Source organism: Diplotaxodon limnothrissa, linkage group LG2 (assembly GCF_057381915.1).
Source record: "Diplotaxodon limnothrissa isolate DT_005_m linkage group LG2, D_limnothrissa_male_GT1.1, whole genome shotgun sequence".
Taxonomy (NCBI): domain Eukaryota; kingdom Metazoa; phylum Chordata; class Actinopteri; order Cichliformes; family Cichlidae; genus Diplotaxodon; species Diplotaxodon limnothrissa.
Genome location: NC_140597.1, coordinates 32,923,481 through 32,944,907, shown reverse-complemented (window position 1 = coordinate 32,944,907; position 21,427 = coordinate 32,923,481).

Below are 21,427 nucleotides of genomic sequence, written 5' to 3'. Positions count from 1 at the left end.
AAATGTTGTTTAAGGTTGAAATTAGTGCTACATATGCTACAGCACCAGCAATGGCTTCACTTTTGTGCAGCTTTAGATGGTTGCATGCATGTCTTACACCTAATGTTTTAAATGTATAATGCATGATGCTAATTATTTCATTGTGAGCTTGCACATAATTAATTCATTACATGCATCATCATATTTTACATGTATGCCACTCTGTATTCTTTTATGCTTCCATTTTACAAACCTGTTTTCAAACAAACAGTCAATCTGAAAAATATCTTTCAGTTATCGGTAAATATTTAAATCAAGGGCGTCTCATACACAGCCTAATTGTTGATATGACTGGATATAAAAAGAGAACTAGAGTGTGTAAAAGATTCTGTAAAACAATATGTGAGCAAATTTTCTATCAATAGCAAGATATTATTAACATAATATATAATAATAACAACAAGAGCACTCAGAAAGTACAACTCCTCCACGAAGGGCAATTGCTAAAGTTTTATGTTTTTATTACAATATGATGACATCAGTCTGTTATGGCATCATTGTGTCGTGATAGGCATCATAGTGAAAAATAAAAAGTTTGTTGTACAACTCTCTTTTTGCCCTTTTATATGATATGTTACTCAATATGTTTTCTCAAATGTTTTTTCAAGGACAACATTGACCTCGGGTGCTAAAAATGATGGTCAAGGTAAAATGCTTAGCCAACCTAGGTACTCATTTCTCCTAGTATATTCCTGTGAAATTTGAAGACAATCCATAGATATTTTATTTATTTATTTATTTTTTGCTAATATGAAGTTTTCACTGGTTTTCACATTTGCTGTGCCCATGACCAACTTGATTCAAATTTTATCAAAATTAAATCAGCTCGAGATGTCATTTAAATCCACCAGCACACAAAATTTGAAAATTATATCTTGAAAACTGTGGTCAATAGACTGCCAACAACAGACAGACAGACAAACCAACAGAACCAATAATATGCTCCCTTCCTTCGAGGGAGGAATTTTAACAAAAAAAAAAAAGAGAGAGAGAGAGAAAATTGAGCAATCTCTGAATGCTAGTGGCAAAGACCATGACTAAATGGCCGTGATGTTCAGGCCTTCAGGTGCCACTTCATCCATAATACACAATATTGAGGTGGAAATCACCGCAAGGGTTTAGGAGCACTTCTGAAAACTGTTATTACTAAATCAAACTAAATTTTAAAGCAGAAAACCTTGAAAAAAAAATCTTTTTTTAATTAAAAATGGATAGAAGTGAAGTCTTTCACTGTCTTGTGAGCAGAACAAGGAACGAGGTTCATATTCAGAAAGGAAAAGGAAAAGTTTGGGAAATTATTGGCTTATAGAAATGGCTGTCAGGGAGTTTTAGGATTACCTGAAATACCAAAACTTGCCAGCTATGGATATTTTTCCCTGCTTGGGTCAAATAGCCCTTGGACACCTGTTGGAGGAGTTTGTTAACTTTTGGAGGAAAGATCCACTCACAGGTTAGAACTCTACTCTGAAAGGCACTGGGAAAACCAGATCTAGGGCTCAAACATTTATTGTGAATATGATGCAACACCAGGTAAATGTCTCGGCACTGTGTGATAATGCACAGGCTTTGCTGAGGTCTAGCTTCCTATACTAGTTGTATTCTCACCTGGATGATTAGAAGAATCAAAGTTTAATGCACTTCTGCATTGGCTTTCCCTCTAAGTTATATCTTTTACAGTCTATCTCAACCTGAGTCTGAGTCTATAGATGGTGACAAAAGGTAAAAGGCTGTTGCTAAAGATGTGATTTATTTCTCTACAGGACAGGTTGTTCGCTACTGCAGGAACATCAGGAAGGTTCAGTGTTTCTATCACAGAGGAAGTGGAACTTCTTTTTCGAATGCTGTGGTTACGCCAGCCTTCTAAAACAAACATGGCAGCCCATACGGAAAAGAAATAGTAAAAACTTATATGTGATTACTCATGAAAGTGGCCACTTTCGCATTACTTTCATATATTGTTTTAGTAAGTATCCAAAACATACAAGTTTCATTATATAATTTTTCAAGGGATCTTATATCTGTTTTCACACTTATATGCTTTTCATACAAGTTTCACACAAGACAGATACAAACTTTATAAGATTTATATATATCTTTTCCATATGGGAGGGACCTGAATACTTTCTAAAGTGACTTTGTGCCACAATGGTAATACACAGCACAGTGCAAAAGTCTTAAACCACCCATCATTTCTCTATATTTTGCTGGGAAAATGGGTGATGAGTGCACTGATTTATTGAAACATGCAAACTTGAATAGAAATATGGTATAAGTACTGCATACGGTGACAAGTATAATTCAAAAAGAGAGTGGTTATTCTTCAGCACAGCCTGAACTCTCTTGTAATTTCTTCAAGTAGTCTTCAGGAATAGGTCTCCAGGCTTCTTGGTTGACATTCATATTCTCTTCTTTGGATGTTTCCTGCCTTTTGTTCCATTTTCTGGCAAGATGATCCCACACTGCTTTGATTTGAGGTCCAGGTTGGGCAGGTCAGTATTCCATTATGTGTTTTTCTATCAAGGTATCCTTTTATTGCATTGGTAGCATGGAGGGGATCATTATCATGCTGAAACATGAAGCTGCTGCTAATTAGACATTTTTCAGATAACAACAATTTGTAAGACCTGCAGCGACTGATTTTCAGTACATTTTTCCTCAGTGTCACACATTTCTACCTGTTTCCTTTCCCGTTTCCTCATGGCCACTGGAAGCTTATTGGCCTTACTAGCATGTGACCCACATATGCAAGTCTAATGCAGTGTCCTGATTTAAATGTGCCCAAAGGTTATTCACTGTGTCCTATCTTCATCTTATTCCCAGCTTTCCTGTCTTTGCCTGTCACAGTCTGGCGAGGGCAGACTGTATGAATTGATGAGAAGGACCCAAAATGCAGACTCCAAGGAACAGGGAACAAAACTTGAATGTTAACAAAAGGCGAGCCATTTAATGAGGCTGGTAAAAGGTACAAACAAAAGGCAAGGCAAACTGAAGCAAAATTAACACAAACCTAAACTGGGGAATCTAAACCACAATATGAAAAAACCTGGACATGAAACCTGGCGTAAAGAACATGGCGTGAACAACAGACGACCTGACAAGGAATGACTGAAGACACACGGACTAAATACACACAGGAGGATAATGAGGGAAACGGAAACACATGGGGAAACAGCTGACACACATGAACATAATGACGTCACAAGGGGAGAGTAAAACTAAAAACATTGAACATAGGAACACAGGACCCCTTCAAAATAAAACAGGAAACATAATGAGACGCAGACATGACAACCTGAACTTGACAACATAAGACACAGACATGAAACACATGAAGGGCAAGGGAGACTTAACAGGGGTTGGAAGACACAAGAGGAAACTAATAACAAATGAAAAGAAAAAATAACGAACTTAACCATATACCATAAACATCAAAATAAACTAAAACTCAAAACACAGAGTCATAAGAACCAGGATCGTGACATTTGCCCCGCTGTCCTATCACAATAACAATAAAAATAAAAACATTTTAAAAATATATATCAAGAAATAGAATGGCATCTTCACAGTGCCCATTCTGATGAGGATTCAGCAAACAGTAGATGAATCAACTGAAGGACAAGATGCATCTCACAGATTCTGTATCAGGTCTTTTGCAGTATTTTCTGCATTTTTTTAAAAAAAAGACATGACTTCACATACTGTTCATCTGCTAAGGTAGTTTTAAAGCCATTCTTGTTTTGTTCTCCACATCTCACGTTTTCTCCAGTTTTTAAAGGTCACACTGCACACCATGCAGCGATATACCACCAGCTAACACATCTTCGGGAATGACGTAAAAATACTATTTTGGGGGGTCAAACTTGCCTTTTGTCATAGATTAATCTAAAGAACACTGAAAAAACGATGTGCTTTTGTACCAGGCTGCTAATAACAAAATACCTAAAGATACAATTTAGTTTAAAATTGGTTCTCCTCATTCCTAAGTAGTCTGTAATGAATAGACCCAACGTTGGTTCATCCCTTGAGTTAGGTGTCTTTTTATGCTTAAATAATTCATCGGTCAGTGTTAAGGGGTCAAATAAACAAAACAACATAAAAGCTTTCCTCTGAAAATGGACAGGGACTGGACTGAGATGAGTGAATCAACAACTAATTGTCAAAGAAGAAATTTCGAATGACCTTCAGAAAGCTTGGAAAACAACTGTTCAAGACCACTTATCCAAAATTACAAGAAAATCTGTCTCCTTGGAAGCAAATTAGAAAGAAATGAAGGGGGGCGGGGGGGGGCTTAAGACTTTTGCACAGTACTGTATGTAGTTTTCCATTAATAAATAACAACCTTGAATGACAAATTATTCAAAGCTTTACATCCAGACGTTAATGCTTTGTTTTCTACATAGACCTTGTTTACAGATTTACAGAGCGGTATTTGTACTCTGAGAACACTAATGAGATGTCGGCTTACGCTTTTAATGTGTGCCTGGTGGAATGTGGAAAACCACTACTAGATAGGTAAGAGAGATTGTGTGTGGGCAATGTGTGTCTATTAAATGTGGTTGCGTCAATAGGTGGTGGGTAATGTTTGCCTCTCTGTTTTCTAACACTGTAATGGATAATGGGAGATTTTCCAGACTTGGTTCAGTGCCACTTGCTTATCATGTTAGATAAAGATGCTGAGACTCTGGGCCGATGGCTTCAAATCAAGACAGGAAGAAAGAAATGTTTTAATTAAATCTGGTTTCACAGAAACCAGCACCAAATCTGTAATCTTTGAACTCTTCTAATCTGCACATTTCTATGACTTACTCAGCACTGAGCTACATCCAGAGCAGGGGTAGGCAACTCCAAGCCTCGAGTGCCGGTGTCCTGCAGGTTTTAGATGTCCTTGATCCAACACAGCTGATTTAAATGGCTAAATTACCTCCTCGACATGTCTTGAAGTTCTCCAGAGGCCTGGTAATGAACTTATTATTTGATTCAGGTGTGTTGACCCAGGGTGAGATCTAAAACCTGCAGGATACCGGCACTCGGGGCCTGGAGTTGCCTACCCCTGATCCAGAGCAAACACAGATAACAGAGCCACTAACGCATGAAGTGCATTTCCTAAATGCACGAGCCTTTATGTCTCACAGAACAACAGACAGACCCCAAATTTCACCTATTTACATCATCAAAATGTGTCACTCACTTTGTCTCTCATGCACATTTTCTTGCAGAGAGCTAGAAATAGATTTGGCTTGCTTTCAAAACAGGCCTTACAGGCCTTACAGTCATTTTTTTAAAACAAGGGCAACTTTATCACAATCTTGGGCATACCATACAGAAAATGTATATATACGCTATGTATGCGTGTGCTTTTCTTACTTGCTCTGAGCTCAGTGCATTAGTTCAACTTCCCATGTCACAGTGCATGTGTGAGAACTTAACTATGCTTGCTTCCTGTGTTTATCTTTGCATAAACATTTGTTTTAATTTTAAAAATTATATTATTATACAGCCTTGACCAGTCACTTATAGTAAACACATAATTTATTTAGCACAAGATGCAAAAGACCCACGTACATTTGTCTTTCATCAGTATAAAGTCACCAATAGTCTGTGTAGATAGTAAAAAATAAAGTCAGTCAGTGTCATTCACCTTAATGCTGGGAAACAGAATGTGATGATGTGTAAAAATGAAAGAAAAAAAAAAGATTAAAAAAAAAATCCCTCATTTAGACACTTTATTACTGACCATCTGTTTTCTTTCACAAACCACTCATTAGTTGTCCCTAATGGAAAGCAATGGTGAGTGCTACTGCAGCTGTATGCAGTATATAATAACACACATTCATGCATGCACATGTAGGTCTGCACTGACACACTAACATGACCCAAAACATATGTCTTGGTAATGGATTTTGAGGACCGTAATGGATTGTAATGACTGCTGAGTATTTTGTTTTCCACGGGATATAAAAGGCTGCACTATCCTCAGAAGTTTCTTGCAAAACAACAGTTTAAAAAAAATGTTTTCAGGTGTTGAGGAAAAGGGTCGCATGGGTTTGTGGATATGAAAACAGCACTTTAAGAGTTCATCCTGTGTTTAATAAGGTGACGTCCAGTATTTTGAGGACTTAAGAGAGATGAAATATAAAGTGATTAACTGTTAATTGCAGCAATATTTTCCTGTCTTTGTCTTCTCAATGTAGGGAGATATAAATGAGCTGAAGAGGCTTCATCCTGTCTCACCCAGATCTTTCTTTACTCAGCAAGCTTGTGAAAAGAGTCCAATTTGGGTATAAGGATGAAAGGCAGGCAGAAAAGTACTTAGAACAGTGGCTCTTTACCAGACATGGTCTAAGCTCTGGGATGAGTAATGGAGTTATTTATCTCTCAGCTGGGACTCTCTGCCTAAATTGTGATATTCTCCAAATACCAAGTGTTCATCCTCTGACCTCTTTTTTTTTTTTTGTTCGCCAGATGCGTCTTTTTAGAAATAAACTAATAATAAATGGATGCTCCTCATCATCCCAATAGGTAATCAAAGTAATCACATCTATTGTGATAAATGCAATGTAATGTCTTTTGAATATGTTTAGATTAATCTACCCTCTCAACTGACTCCAAAAGGTAATTTCACCCCCTGCTGAATTGCAAGGGGTGAAATTGCCTTTTCAGACTGGTTGCTACCGACTAGTCATGGATCCAAGGAATAACTCAGCTATACATTCATTTATGTTTCAGGAAGTGTGGCAATGGCCTGAGATTGTGCGCTGAATCAAATCTCTTGTTTTGCTATGAATTCATGCATTTTTGAGTACCATATTTATTTGATTATGATTGGACAGCAGCTAAGTGGTTAAATTATTCAACGGCAAAAAGAAGATTAGACTGTACGGCAGCTGGTGCGATTCTGAAAACGTAATTTTTTTTCAACTATCATCAGATCAATAAACATTTGTCTAGTGCTAAAGAGGACTACTGATGTTGAAAGTAACTCGTGGATCATGTGCATATATCGTCCATTAGAGAAACATAATACAATCAGGAATACAAATCTTTAATTCGTCTTAATACAGTTTAATTGGGTATCAAGTACTTGGCTCACTGACTTCCTCTGTTTTTGCAAAGCAATCTGTGGCTGTCTGCTTTGTTGTGAATGTGCGTGCATGTTTGTCTGTGTGTATGTGTTCACATTTGTCTTCCTGCTTGCCTTTGTTTCTGTCCTTTGGTCTTGGGTGCTTGGTAGGCTAGCTGTTGTGTATTCTAACCAGTGAAGGAAAGCTGTGGAATCCTGATGAAGCATGGAAATGAAACACACTGCGACAGACACGACTGCAGACAGACAGGGGGATCAGACGCATAAAATATGCATAGACACTAACAGCATGCTTTGCTGTGGTACACGCACGTACACACACACACACACACACACACACACACCTACACACGCACACACACACACACACAAACACACAAATGCAAGTTTGGGTCACATGGGGGTGATTGATTGAACTCAATATGTCATGCTTGACCTTGCCAGATCACATCTGTCATGTTATCATTGCAGCCATATAGAGTCCTTTACAGAAATAATGTTGTGTAATGTGGGTTAGACACACACAGACTTAAAAAAAAAAAAAAAAAAAAAAAAGACCAAATCTGCACACAACTGTATCAGCTGGGATACAGCTGATACAGTTCATACAGTTACCAGCAGCACATTTGAAAGGGAACTTCTGAACTGCTGAACTGCAAATAAGATGCAGTAACCATGTCATGACACTAAACCACATCCTCTTGCTATTCTTGTAACCGTTTCTCGTTCTTTGCTCACTTAGGTGTAACATCCAGTTTGAGCTGTGTACAGTGGGGCAAAAAAGTATTTAGTCAGCCACCGATTGTGCAAGTTCCCCCACTTAAAATGATGACAGAGGTCAGTAATTTGCACCAGAGGTACACTTCAACTGTGAGAGACAGAATGTGAAAAAAAAATCCATGAATCCACATGGTAGGATTTGTAAAGAATTTATTCGTAAATCAGGGTGGAAAATAAGTATTTGGTCAATAACAAAAATACAACTCAATACTTTGTAACATAACCTTTGTTGGCAATAACAGAGGTCAAACGTTTACTATAGGTCTTTACCAGGTTTGCACACACAGTGGTATTTTGGCCCATTCCTCCATGCAGATCTTCTCGAGAGCAGTGATGTTTTGGGGCTGTCGCCGAGCAACACGGACTTTCAACTCCCGCCACAGATTTTCTATGGGGTTGAGGTCTGGAGACTGGCTAGGCCACTCCAGGACTTTCAAATGCTTCTTACGGAGCCACTGCTTTGTTGCCCGGGCGGTGTGTTTTGGATCATTGTCATGTTGGAAGACCCAGCCTCGTTTCATCTTCAAAGTTCTCACTGATGGAAGGAGGTTTTGGCTCAAAATCTCACGATACATGGCCCCATTCATTCTGTCCTTAACACGGATCAGTCGTCCTGTCCCCTTGGCAGAAAAACAGCCCCATAGCATGATGTTTCCACCCCCATGCTTCACAGTAGGTATGGTGTTCTTGGGATGCAACTCAGTATTCTTCTTCCTCCAAACACGACGAGTTGAGTTTATACCAAAAAGTTCTACTTTGGTTTCATCTGACCACATAACATTCTCCCAATCCTCTGCTGTATCATCCATGTGCTCTCTGGCAAACTTCAGACGGGCCTGGACATGCACTGGCTTCAGCAGCGGAACACGTCTGGCACTGCGGGATTTGATTCCCTGCCGTTGTAGTGTGTTACTGATGGTGACCTTTGTTACTTTGGTCCCAGCTCTCTGCAGGTCATTCACCAGGTCCCCCCGTGTGGTTCTGGGATCTTTGCTCACCGTTCTCATGATCATTTTGACCCCACGGGATGAGATCTTGCGTGGAGCCCCAGATCGTGGGAGATTATCAGTGGTCTTGTATGTCTTCCATTTTCTGATGATTGCTCCCACAGTTGATTTTTTCACACCAAGCTGCTTGCCTATTGTAGATTCACTCTTCCCAGTCTGGTGCAGGTCTACAATACTTTTCCTGGTGTCCTTCGAAAGCTCTTTGGTCTTGGCCATGGCGGAGTTTGGAGTCTGACTGTTTGAGGCTGTGGACAGGTGTCTTTTATACAGATGATGAGTTCAAACAGGTGCCATTCATACAGGTAACGAGTGGGGGACAGAAAAGCGTCTTACAGAAGACGTTACAGGTCTGTGAGAGCCAGAGATTTTCCATGTTTGAGGTGACCAAATACTTATTTTCCACCCTGATTTACGAATAAATTCTTTACAAATCCTACCATGTGAATTCATGGATTTTTTTTTCACATTCTGTCTCTCACAGTTGAAGTGTACCTCTGGTGCAAATTACTGACCTCTGTCATCATTTTAAGTGGGGGAACTTGCACAATCGGTGGCTGACTAAATACTTTTTTGCCCCACTGTATGTGGCGACCTTTATTTGAATAACTGCACACTTTAATTTTATATAGGCCAGCTTATGTCAGAGTTTGTATATCTTGCTTTAAATGTATGATATTGCATGTCTCTCAGAGAAACAGCAATGGTGTTTTAAAACAAAGTGGGTATCATTAGACGTGACTGCACAATGGCTGAAAGAGCATAGCTAGTCCTTCCTTAACTCCATAAAAATCAATGAAACCAGTGCAACAGTTAAAAGCCAGATTGTGATTTACAACAAAATAATATTATTAGATATAGCCAATATTAAATGCCTATAAATACAAAATGTAACCTTCTGGAAATCACTAATTTGAAAAAATAGAATCAGGAATTTAATTATTTTGATTTTTATCAGATTTTATTTCCCAATACTCCTACAGTTTAAGGGATAAAATCATTATATTTTGTTTATCAGCAACTCCAGGAAGACTTTATGGATAATAGGACAATAGGACAATGCATAGTAATGTACATGCTAACAAGTACATGCTAATATGTAACGCAGACATATTTGTTATGTCTTGTTATGTCACAGACCTTCAAAGTGTAAAAGAGAAATTATCACACAAAGAATAATCTCACTTCCTCATATTCAGAACTGATTACATGACCTCTTTGTATATTTGTCTTTGTGCCTAGTTCACATGTTCACATCAGGCTCAGAAGTGGCCCAGCTGAATTCTACACAGTTGCAAACCTCTGACATCTGACAGTTTCTATTCATGACCACGTCACTGCCCACATACGTACTGCTTCTATACTTTTTTTTTCTCCTCATCTTTGCATTTAAATGCAATAAACTATAAAGAAAATCTGATATCAGACCATAAAAAGAGACTTAAATTGAATTTGCACTGACTGTGCTGTCAATTAAATACAGTTTCATCACCTATTTGACCAATCTTAAATGAATTTAACTTTTTTATTTCTATTAATTAGCATTCTTGCTTGGCTGCTGAAAAGCACTCAAATAACACAGTGCAGATCAAATATTAACTCAAACTTGATTATGCTGCCTGGCTACAGCATTCGCCGTGTTTTCACACGTTGCTCGTTTAAATTTGAAGACATATTAAACAGCAAGTATAAATTAGGAAACTATCACTCACCTCAGCGCTTCTTCTCCTTGTCTGTGATGACTGCCCTCGTTACACTGCTCTGCTCCCAGAGCGAACCACAGTCTTGCTCGTGAAGTGTGTGCATTTGTGTGCGTAACGAGTGTGTAAGTGTGTGTGGGAAAGAGAAGAGAGAAAGAGGAAGGGAGTAGCAAGTCCTCGTACAGCTCCATTCCTCTCTCTCTCTCTTTTCCCTTTGCTCTCTGTGCGTCTCCTATTGTTGTCGGCTCAACTCCTCAGGGTAATTTGCTTTTGAAATTATTTTAATGACACTGCCATTCTCTTGTCACATTTTATAAATTGTATGTGCCATATGCCAGAACAAAGAAGATTCTCCTCAACAGTTTGATCCAGACTGGCCGATATTACCTGAATAAATTAGGCAACCTGTTGTATTCAGCCTTAATGGAATGCCCAATAAGTCCAGTATGGGTTGAGAGACTCATACAGGAAGGCATGGTATTTGCGCTTGTGTCGTTTCTTGCCTTAATATTTCTTACTGATCTAAATTCTTCTGCTTTATAAACTTTCTCTGAGAATTGGAACCAGATGGGCTCGAGTGATATCAGCAGAGATGGGCAGTAACGCGTTACTTGTAGGGATTACTATTGCAAAAACGGTAATTAGATTACAGTTACTTTCCCGTAGGAACGCTGCGTTACTGCGTTACTAAAACCATGATTTTTTGCGAGAATGTCTCACGACAGTGACGTAAACGAGTGCGCTGTTAGAGACAACAGCTGTGTGCAGATCAACAGTGGATCATATATCGATTGTGGGAGAGAGTATGAGCGTGCAGCGTTTAAAGCGTGGAAGCACTGACCTTACTTTGAGTTTGATTCCATAAAAAGTGACAAAAACATTAGCGTCCATCGTGCGTGGGAAGAAAACTTCTTTTTACAGCGAAAAAAACCCCCTAAACTTCCAAGCAAGCACCGAGTGCGCAACGACATAATGGGAAATTCACAGAGAAACTCGCGGATTCTTCAACTTACCACGGCACACCTGCACCAGGGTAAACCTCCGCCTACCGCAGTCCTGCTTTACAGGTGAAAATAGAGCAACAGGACCGCTGAGTCTTTGACTTTATTTATTTTCTGCTGTGTTTTACTTGCATCTATTTGAAAGAGTGAGTGTAAACACAAAAAATATTTTATTTTATTTTATGTGCTGGAATGTGTAGAAAATAGGTTTAAATGTTAAACTAATTTATTCAAGTCAGAGAATGTTGCATATAATTAAATTTTTGCTTGATGCATAAAGTTAAAAGATTAAAACTGATAAAACAAGTTAAAAAAAGAGACTTTTCCATTTGATTACATTTTGTATGATGGATTATGTAGAAAAAGTAGAATTGGGCTGAAAGATCTATCGCTTTATCACCTCTTCAGGTTGTAAATCGTGTTTTTTAAAAAGTAACTAAGTAACTAAGTAATTACTTACTTTTGAAAATAAGTAATCAGTAAAGTAACAGGATTATTTTTTTGGAGAAGTAATCAGTAATTAGTTACTGATTACTTTTTTCAAGTAACTTGACCAACACTGGATATCAGTGACCCATTGGGTCAGAGAGATTTCTAAATCAATCTTCCTATTTCTGGCGCAGTTTTTTAGTCAGCCTTTGTGCCTATTTCTCACATGCTTTGGCTTCTAGTGTGGCTTAGATCTCTTTTCCAATGCTAATTTATCTTCCAAACTTCAGTCTGAACAATCAAAAGTCATTGTCACTTCTCTTTTCATACTGTGTTCCTTTTTTTGACTCCCCGTCTCAGTGCACGTGGCCTAGCTCGTATCATAGCTGGGACAGAATTCAGTCTCCCTTTGTCTCGTTTTGTGCTTTCTCTTCCTGTTAGAGAGGCTCCCTCTGCCTGCTGCTTCTTTTTATTCCTTCAGCTGTACATCAGTTAATCTCTGTTGCATCTCTTTTTTATTCCATGCTATGCACCTTTAAGCCCTACCTTATTTTCCTCCTCCTTGAGTTCCAGTTTATTTCCACTACAAAACTATGAGATAACATATCTTCTGTCATCCATTATCTCTCTCTCCTTCTCACTTCGTATATCTATTTTTCTCTCATTGCCCTTTTTTGTGTACACAAATGTTGTCAGTCATTTCTAGGTGCCAATTCCTAATATTTCACCTTTTTTCAGTGTTATATCAATAGCATGTCTCAGTCTCACACCATGTTTCCATAACAACAAGATTTCTAGAGGACCTTCTGGTATTTCGTAGATGGTGGCGAGTGCCTGACTGGCATTCCTAACTTGGAGTCAGTTCTGAGTTAGGACTGCCAATGGCTCTGTTTGTGATGCATATTAAAAATAAGGCTGTGGATGGATGCCTTTTAGCTCAAGTGCTTTTACAGCAAGTTAGAGAAATAAAATAATAAAATAAACTATTTAAGCTGGCAGAAAGTATGCAAAAGGTAGTTGGCAGTGAAACCCCATATACTCATTGGCTACTTTATTTGGTGCACCTGTGCAATTCCTCGCTGTCGCAAATATCTAATCATGTAGCAGCAATTTTAGGGATTTAGACATGGTCAGAATGACCTACTGAAGTTCAGAGCACGAGAATGAGAAAGAAAAGTGATTAAAGTGACACTGAACTTCGGATGGCTGCTGGTTTCTGAAATATCAGACTATCCAGATGAGGTGAAACAACAGATCTGCAGATGTACTAGGAATTTACCACACAACCAACACTAGGGTTTATAGGGTTTGCAGATAATGACCCAAAAAGAGAAAATATCCAGTGAGCTGCAGTTTTCTGGATTTAAATGCCATGTTGACATCGGACAAGAATGGCCGGACTACTCAAGCTGATTTGGTGTAGCAGTGGAACGTGGAGAACATAATTACTTAATAAGTTACAGTTAGTTTCGTGAAACTGTGATAAGATGACCCTGCAAGTACTGAAGCAGAAGCAAGAAGAGCCTTGATGTCCTCAAAGGCTTTTTGACAGTGATCTGACCACTAGAACTTAACTTTGGGAGTTACATTAGTTAGAGGAACCACAGGAGAGAATTTTTTAAAAACTCATGGTAAAACTCCATTCCAAGAAATCACTGACATTGTCTCTTAGTAGTGGTAGGAAGGAACTCAAGAGCCTCCACTTTGGCTCTGAAGGGATGTGCGTTCTCTTGTTCAACCACCTTAACCAAATAGGTGGCCTTAGAAAACTCACATTTGGCAAGACTCATTCTAACATTTGCCTTAATTAGATGAACAAAGCCTGGATGCACCTAAGATGATCTTGACAGGTGTTGCTATATAAAACTACATCATATCAATACAGCACACCCTTCCAAACCAGAAATGATGCAGTTCGTCTGGCACTGGAATGTGGCAGGAGGATTTCTCAACCCAAATGGCATAACTGTAACTGAAAATAATTCAGCTGGTGTGATAAAGGATGCAATTTCTCTAGCATGTGGTGTCAAAGTGGATGGGAACATCGAACAACAACGCAGTGTAATAATTGAGCATAACCCATCCTTTCTAGATTATTCTAGAAGGGAAGGGCTATGCTATTCTATATGTCCTAACATTAAAATCAAGATTATTCAAAGACACTTAAGATAACCCTGTTCGAAACCTTTAGATTTCTCTAAGACCTCTCCAACTACTCCCAACTGGATCTAAGCAGTTCCCCGGAGTAGAAATGATGTAGTTCAGTTCTACGAACTGGTGAAAATAGTAGGAGCACACATTTCCTTGTAAAGGCGAATTAACAAGAGGCAAAGGGTCAACGCTTGGTCCCCTAGGCCAGGGGTTAGCAACCTTTAGCACCCAAAGAGCCATTGGACCCGGTTTCCAGGCAAAAGAAAACACTGGGAGCCGCAAATACTTTTTGACATCTAAAATGAAGATAACACTGTATATATTGTTTTTTACTTTTATGCTTTGTGTGAACAACTAAGGTGTGTTGCTTAAATCCATGAAGTGCTACAGAGAAAATTACATTTTATTTATGTAATTAACACATTTTGAATTCTTAAAGAAATATAACAAAAGGAAAGACACCCAGCTGAACTAAAATGATCCATGTAGCAAACAAAAACTGTTGAGAGCCACCAGCCTTATATCGCCTTTGTGCTTTTGGAGCCTTAACCTGACTTTAAAAAAATAATTGGGAAAAAAGCACTATGCTGCTAAAAGATGAAAAATAGATATTTACAAAATTCTGCCTAAATATGTATTTTAACTGGTTAATGTGTGTGGCGGGGCGTGGCCTGTAGCGCCACGGCAGGGGAGGCGGACGCACCTGAGCGGCACCCGCAATCACGCCTCGCCGCCTTGACGTCTGTGCTATCTATGCTGTTGTGTTGGTGTGTGTCGGGCTGTGAGCTTTAACACTGGCTGTATATGTACAGCAACCGTGTGTGAAATGTGATGTCACGGGGGTGGGCTTGGAAAGGATTTTGGAAAGGATAGATATTGGCATTATTGCAGGCAAACCAGCCAATAAAATGGATGAAACACATCGTGACTGGGTCCCAGCGCTACACAAGGGACCTGCTTCAAACATACCACCATGCCAATCAGATTACTTCTTCCATGTGAGGGTGAAGAGGTGACCCTTCTGGATAAGATGGTGAAGGTTTGCTGCGTTTGGTGAACAGTGTGGTAGTAAAACCAGGGCAAAATGAAACCTGCTCCTGTTAAATATTCTTAAGTCTTGTGCTGTATAAATAGCGGTATTTTTTCAAAAGATACAGTAAATAAAGTAATGTTAGAAATGGGTGATATCATGTAAACACCGTCATGATTTTGAGTAAACATTTTGTCATTTGTAAACTATAAATGACTTGGATTCTACACTGTAACTGATGTGATGTTCTACAAAGTGGTTTTAATTTAAAAAAAAAAAAAAAGAGGCAAAATTAGTTTGTTTCTTTATTCAACTTTTGAACAGTGGTACTCAGTCAGTACATATTCAGTAAATGCAAATTATTTACATGGCAGTGCACTACAGGCATAAATCTAGACCCCTAGATAAAACATTATGGGTCATCCCGCAACCCACAGCTTTACTGTGTTCCAGCAAAGTATCCAATAGCAGTGACAACTCCTCCACAGTAGCAGGTGGAATTTTTCTTTTTTGAGGACGGCTCCTTTTACCATTCTTTTATGACTGGTCTGTGTTTCTGCTTCGGACTGAAGGTCAGACGTATCACAGTGTTCACGTAGATATCTCTGGAGACTGCGTTCTGCTTCGTGAAATGTGTCTGGAAGTACAAACACAATGTATGGCCAGACATAAATTAGGACACCAAAAACTTGTTATTGTTACATTTATACAACACCAATCCAGATGATACCCACCATGGCTTATGAGAAGCCGGACTGGTGCATAGGTGAGCCATGTTGCACCAGGATGAACTCTCCTCTTTACTGCGGCATGGATCCTGAATGTGTCTCGCGGAGGATATGGAGGCCATGACAATTTCTCCCCATTTATCCATGAACTAGGGACTATTTCTGTACCACCAGTGCTGAACTGCACAATGCACCTCTTTCATTTTTACCTTTTTTTCAATTTGGAGGGTTTTTTTGCCCTGTCTAGGATAAACAGGAAACAGATAATTACAATATATTTCATAGTCACTACAAAACTTGATCTATTGACTGAACTAAATAATAAATAATAGCTTAAAGCTTATAATAATAGCTTATAGCTTTGGCATGCCGTTGGTTTTTAAATGTGCTCTATAAATAAAGATTGTTGTTGTTGTTGTTGTATATAGGCAACTCCGTTTTCCTCGTCCACACGTAAATGCTAAAACTGAGTTTTCGAAAATATCCACCCTGGCAGGCGTCTTTAAAAATCTCAGTTTTCAGTTAACGAAAACGCAGTTTACGTGTGGACAAAAGGTGCAAATGCAAGGTAGGTGAGTGTGCAACGTAAAGGTAGGTGAGCGTGCAACGTAAAGTTAGGTGAGCGTGCAACGTAAAGTTTGAATTGAGTGCGAATTGAAGCGGGTGCTCTCCAATCATTAAAAGTAACAAAGTCATTGAACACATTTATACAGTTACCTTTACGTTTATCAATCATATATCACAGATTTACAATTTTTTGTAGTACTATGCTAAAAAGCAACTACAGAGCGAAAGTCTGGGTCAAGTGCCGAGGCGACGGCAAGAACAAAGGAACCCTCAAAGTGTTAGGCTAGCTTTGTAAGGGAATATAACGGAAAAGTATAAAACGAAAATGTTTTCTTTGTTGATAGACTTTGTTCGCAGTGCAATTTATTTGTTGTTTTATTTGTTGCCGGATTGTAAGATGAAAGTAGACACAATTTCGGGCTCCCATTTTGTCCGAAACTGTACATTAACAAGTTTTTTTTACTGTTATTCAAATGCAACAGTGGAAATAACGAATAGAAGAAAATTCATTCATTCTTACCTTATACTAATCGTGGTGCAGGCCAGTGCAGTGCATGAACTGATGCTTTCTCCGGTCAACTCTGCTGAGAGTAAATCTAATGTCCTGCTCAACTGTACAAGACAATGGTTACCTGGAGGGATGTACCACTGTGAGAAGGGTGCTGTGAAATAGTCCAAGTGATCGCTGCTTTAATTTCCCGGTCAACTAAATTGCACGTCGAAACGATTTTTTTAAAGCTGATGAACTAGACCAAGGTCACTGATAACAAAAAAAACAATAAATCTACTTTCTCCCGTACTTTATACCCGCTCAGTTGCAATGCAATTTAACGCTCAACTACAAATCGATGGCTTTTTGATGGTGACCGGCGCCGAATGATGGTCAATTATAAATAGACGTTTTCTCAACGTTGTTGTTGTCACCTGGTCGACTACAAATAGATCAAATATCAATGACAAAAAAACAACGGTAAATCAACATCATTTCAACGTCCCTATAGTAAGACCGTCGGTTTACCACAGTATTTCAATGTTGTTACAACAGTGGCATTTCAACCCTGACCATAACGACGGATCGGATGAAAAATCAACATCAATTCAATGTCGTCTTGCTATCTGGGCAGATATGTAGACTAGTTTTTAAATCCAGTAGGACCGGAAGACCCCTGTCCTGCTGTAACACTCCTTAAACATCCATCCATCCATCCATCCATCCATCTTCTTCCTCTTTATCCGGGGCCGGGTCGCAGGGGCAGCAGCCCAAGCAGAGAAGCCCAGACCTCCCTCTCCCCAGCCACCTCCTCCAGCTTATCCGGAGGAACACCAAGGCATTGCCAGGCCAGCCGAGAGACATAATCTCTCCAGCGTGTCCTGGGTCTGCCCCGGGGTCTCCTACCCGTGGGGCATGCCCGGAACACCTCACCCAGGAGGCGCCCAGGAGGCATCCTTGTCAGATGCCCGAACCACCTCCTCTACATCTCTAAGGGAGAGGCCAGCCACCCTTCGGAGGAAGCTCATTTCCGCCGCTTGTATCCGCGAACTCGTTCTTTCGGTCACTACCCACAGCTCGTTGCCATAAGTGAGGGTAGGGACGTAGATCGACCGGTATATTGAGAGCTTTGCTTTTAGACTCAGCTCTCTCTTCACTACGACGGACCGGTACAGCGTCCGCATCACTGCGGCCGCAGCACCAATCCATCTGTCGATCTCCGGCTCCCTTCTCCCATCACTCGCGAACAAGACCCCGAGATACTTGAACTCCTCCACTTGGGGCAGGAACTCATCCCCGACCCGGAGTGGGCCCATCCCTGGAGCCAGGCCCGGGGAGGGTGCCTGAGGGCGAGCGTCTGGTGGCCGGGCCTTAGTCCATGGGGCCCGGCTGGGCACAGCCCGAAAAGGGGACATGGGCCCATCCTCCCCCAGGCCCACCACCCGCAGGAGGCACCGAAGAGGACGGGTGCATCGTGTGCCGGGTGGCAGCCAGGAGCGGAGACCCTGGCGGACTGATCCTCGGCTACCAAGACTGGCACTCCTCAAACATTGTGACCAAAACCCAAGTCATTTGGACTAAAGCCAGTGCTAGACTGAGCTACTTCTCTGTTCAAAAGTCAAGTCACCAAAACTTAAAGTAGAACTTACTCAAGCCTGCACTGGCGACCCCATCACGCCTTCTTCAGTAACCATATCATCATGCTTTGAAACACTAGACTGTTTCAACTAATAGTTTTGTTACACCAACTCAGCTGTTAAAGCAGTCAGTAAAGCATCCTTAAAAGCCTGTCTGTAAAGATTAAAACGTACAACAATCTTCAACACTGATCTCTTTTACATTTATTCAAAATCGCCTCACTTAGATAATCCACAGACTCTGCTACTGTAGCCATCATTTCAACCTGAAAAAAAGCTACTAGCACTGACTTTGCTACTAGTTATTTGCTACCACAGTACAAACCAGGACACACCACTCAATAATGGCAAGCTGAAACATCCCCCCACCCAGCTAACTGCCTCTCAACCCTAGTCTTCATCCCATGACATATACTTAAAACACAAAGCCCACTTGCGTCATTTAAGTTCCAACTATGCTGTTGTTCACCTAGACAGGAAAGTGACACAAGGTCTTAATCCGTTTCTGCACAAAATAACATAAAAGAGCAAGCCAACTAGCCCACAAGTAGACCGAGTTGCTTATCCCTGCAGGGAAAGTTAATCTAGGGAAACTCCTCTACTATCGATACCATCCCAAAATAACCCGACAGCAAGTCAACCATACAGCCAAAGCAACAACTGCCTCACACAAGGGCATTCTACAGAACACGTCAAATTTACCATTACTCCAATAACAGACCCAGGCCAAATAGAAACAAAAGCAACCACCAACAGGTGGTGATCTCCCTCCAAACCTGCCTGCAACTTAGTCCTTAGTAGTTGGTATTAGCACCCACTTTGTTATAAGGGACTCTAGCGTGCGACAAAAGAGGGATTCTATACAAGTAGGATATGCATTACCTATTTTATTTACAGGAGATGGAAACAAAAAGAGGAGTAAATTAGTGCTGCAATATATGCTTTGTTGGGTGACTATAGGAGCTGAAGTGCGTCAGTCAGAGCGCCTCCATACCATGTGAGGACAGAGAAAGAAACAAGGTTGGCTCTTCATATACACTGAGTCACAAACAGCCCCTGATGACAGCTAGCTGGCAAGAATTCATATTTTCCACCCATGAGTCACATGACCCAACAAATCAGACTAAGGGTCATGTGCTGTAAATGGCACTTGCTGAGCACTGCATACCTTTGAAAATAGTCTCTCATCTTCCTCTTCTGTACTCATTCTTTCTCCATCTCTCAGGCTTGCACATTGTTTGTTTGCTCACCCAAGGAAATACTTTTAGCTAGCTGACACACTTTATGCCAAACTAAACAGAAACGTTTTTGTGTATTTGATTTGGATTTGTTGAGCTACTTGGAAAGAATTTGAAATTGCATTTGAAACCTCCTACTTTAAAAACAATTACTTTTTATGCTCACTGTCTTCTTGAGTGATGAAACATCATCACATGTGCACCTTGAACGCATCACAGGGATGAGAAGAAAATAGGCATGTTTTGAGAGTAAATAACAACCTGTGGGATGTCTTTATTTTCCTACTACTGAGCAAGTATATGCATGCCATCATATATTATCTAAGAGTAATATTAACAAAGAGTTCACTGTACTCAAATGGCCTCCATAGTCATTAGATCAGTCCAATAGGGCAGCTTTGAGATTTGCATTATGCAGATTTTCCTCATGGAAAAAGGTCTGCAGTAACTGTATGATGCTATCGTGTCAATATGGATCAAAATGTCTGAGGAAAATTTCCAGCACATTGTTGAATCTATAGAGCCATAACGAAGCCAAAACTACTAGCAAGGTATAACTAATAAAGTGACCAGCGTGTGTAGTGTCTAGTCTATGTCAACACTATGTTCAGAAAAAAATATATACTGATCAGCCAAATCTTTATTTCGAAAATGTAAGTAACAAGTGTTAATACATACAAAAACAAATAAACACAAAATAGCTGGAAGCCTTTCTACTCACAAGGAAAACCAAAAACCAAAAAGCTGACCATTTCCCGTTCAAAAAGGAGCAAGAGGAAGCAAATACTTCTTACTGATAAGATATAAGTAAATGTTTGAAAAAACCAAACAAACAAACCATTTAAGAGCTCTAGCCCCCTCTTCTGGATTTTCTTTTTGACCCATCCATACAGGGTTTTTTTCATGTGATTTCGCTTTTATTCTTATAAATAACAGTTTTTGATATACTGCAAATGTTAACTTAGCTGGCTACTCCAATGCACCCAATTTATCTCTATGTTTAACAGATGAGGAGCTGTGGTAAATATGCATGAACGCCTTGCTGTGAAACTCTGTCATGTTATTATGATAAACCGCTACCAGGAATTTAGATTTACTTGTGATTGTGTTTTGTAAGGATGTCCTGATTTGCAACTTCAAATGATGTTACTTGAGAGTCACAAGGCGTGGTACAAATGATCTCACCTACATTATAACACAGACTATATAAAATGTATACTTCAGGTCCTGAGAAGTGAAGCAAATGCAGAAGTGCCTCAAACCCGCATTGTTTTCTAAGGTTACCAGCAGGTGACTCTTATGACTTAAGGTTAGGTGCTGTGGTCTATAAACCTCTGTGAACACTTTTACAGAGGTATACAGTGACTTAAATGACCATGATTTGAAATATAAAATTAAAAACTTAAAAAAATGGGTGGCCTATAAAGGGACATGTGATAAGTATGTTAAAGTCACACTGCAAAAAACATTAATTTGGTAAATCCTGGTCCCCACTAGAGTCAAACAGGATGATATATTGACAAGCAGCCTATGAGTACCGTGTGATTTCTTG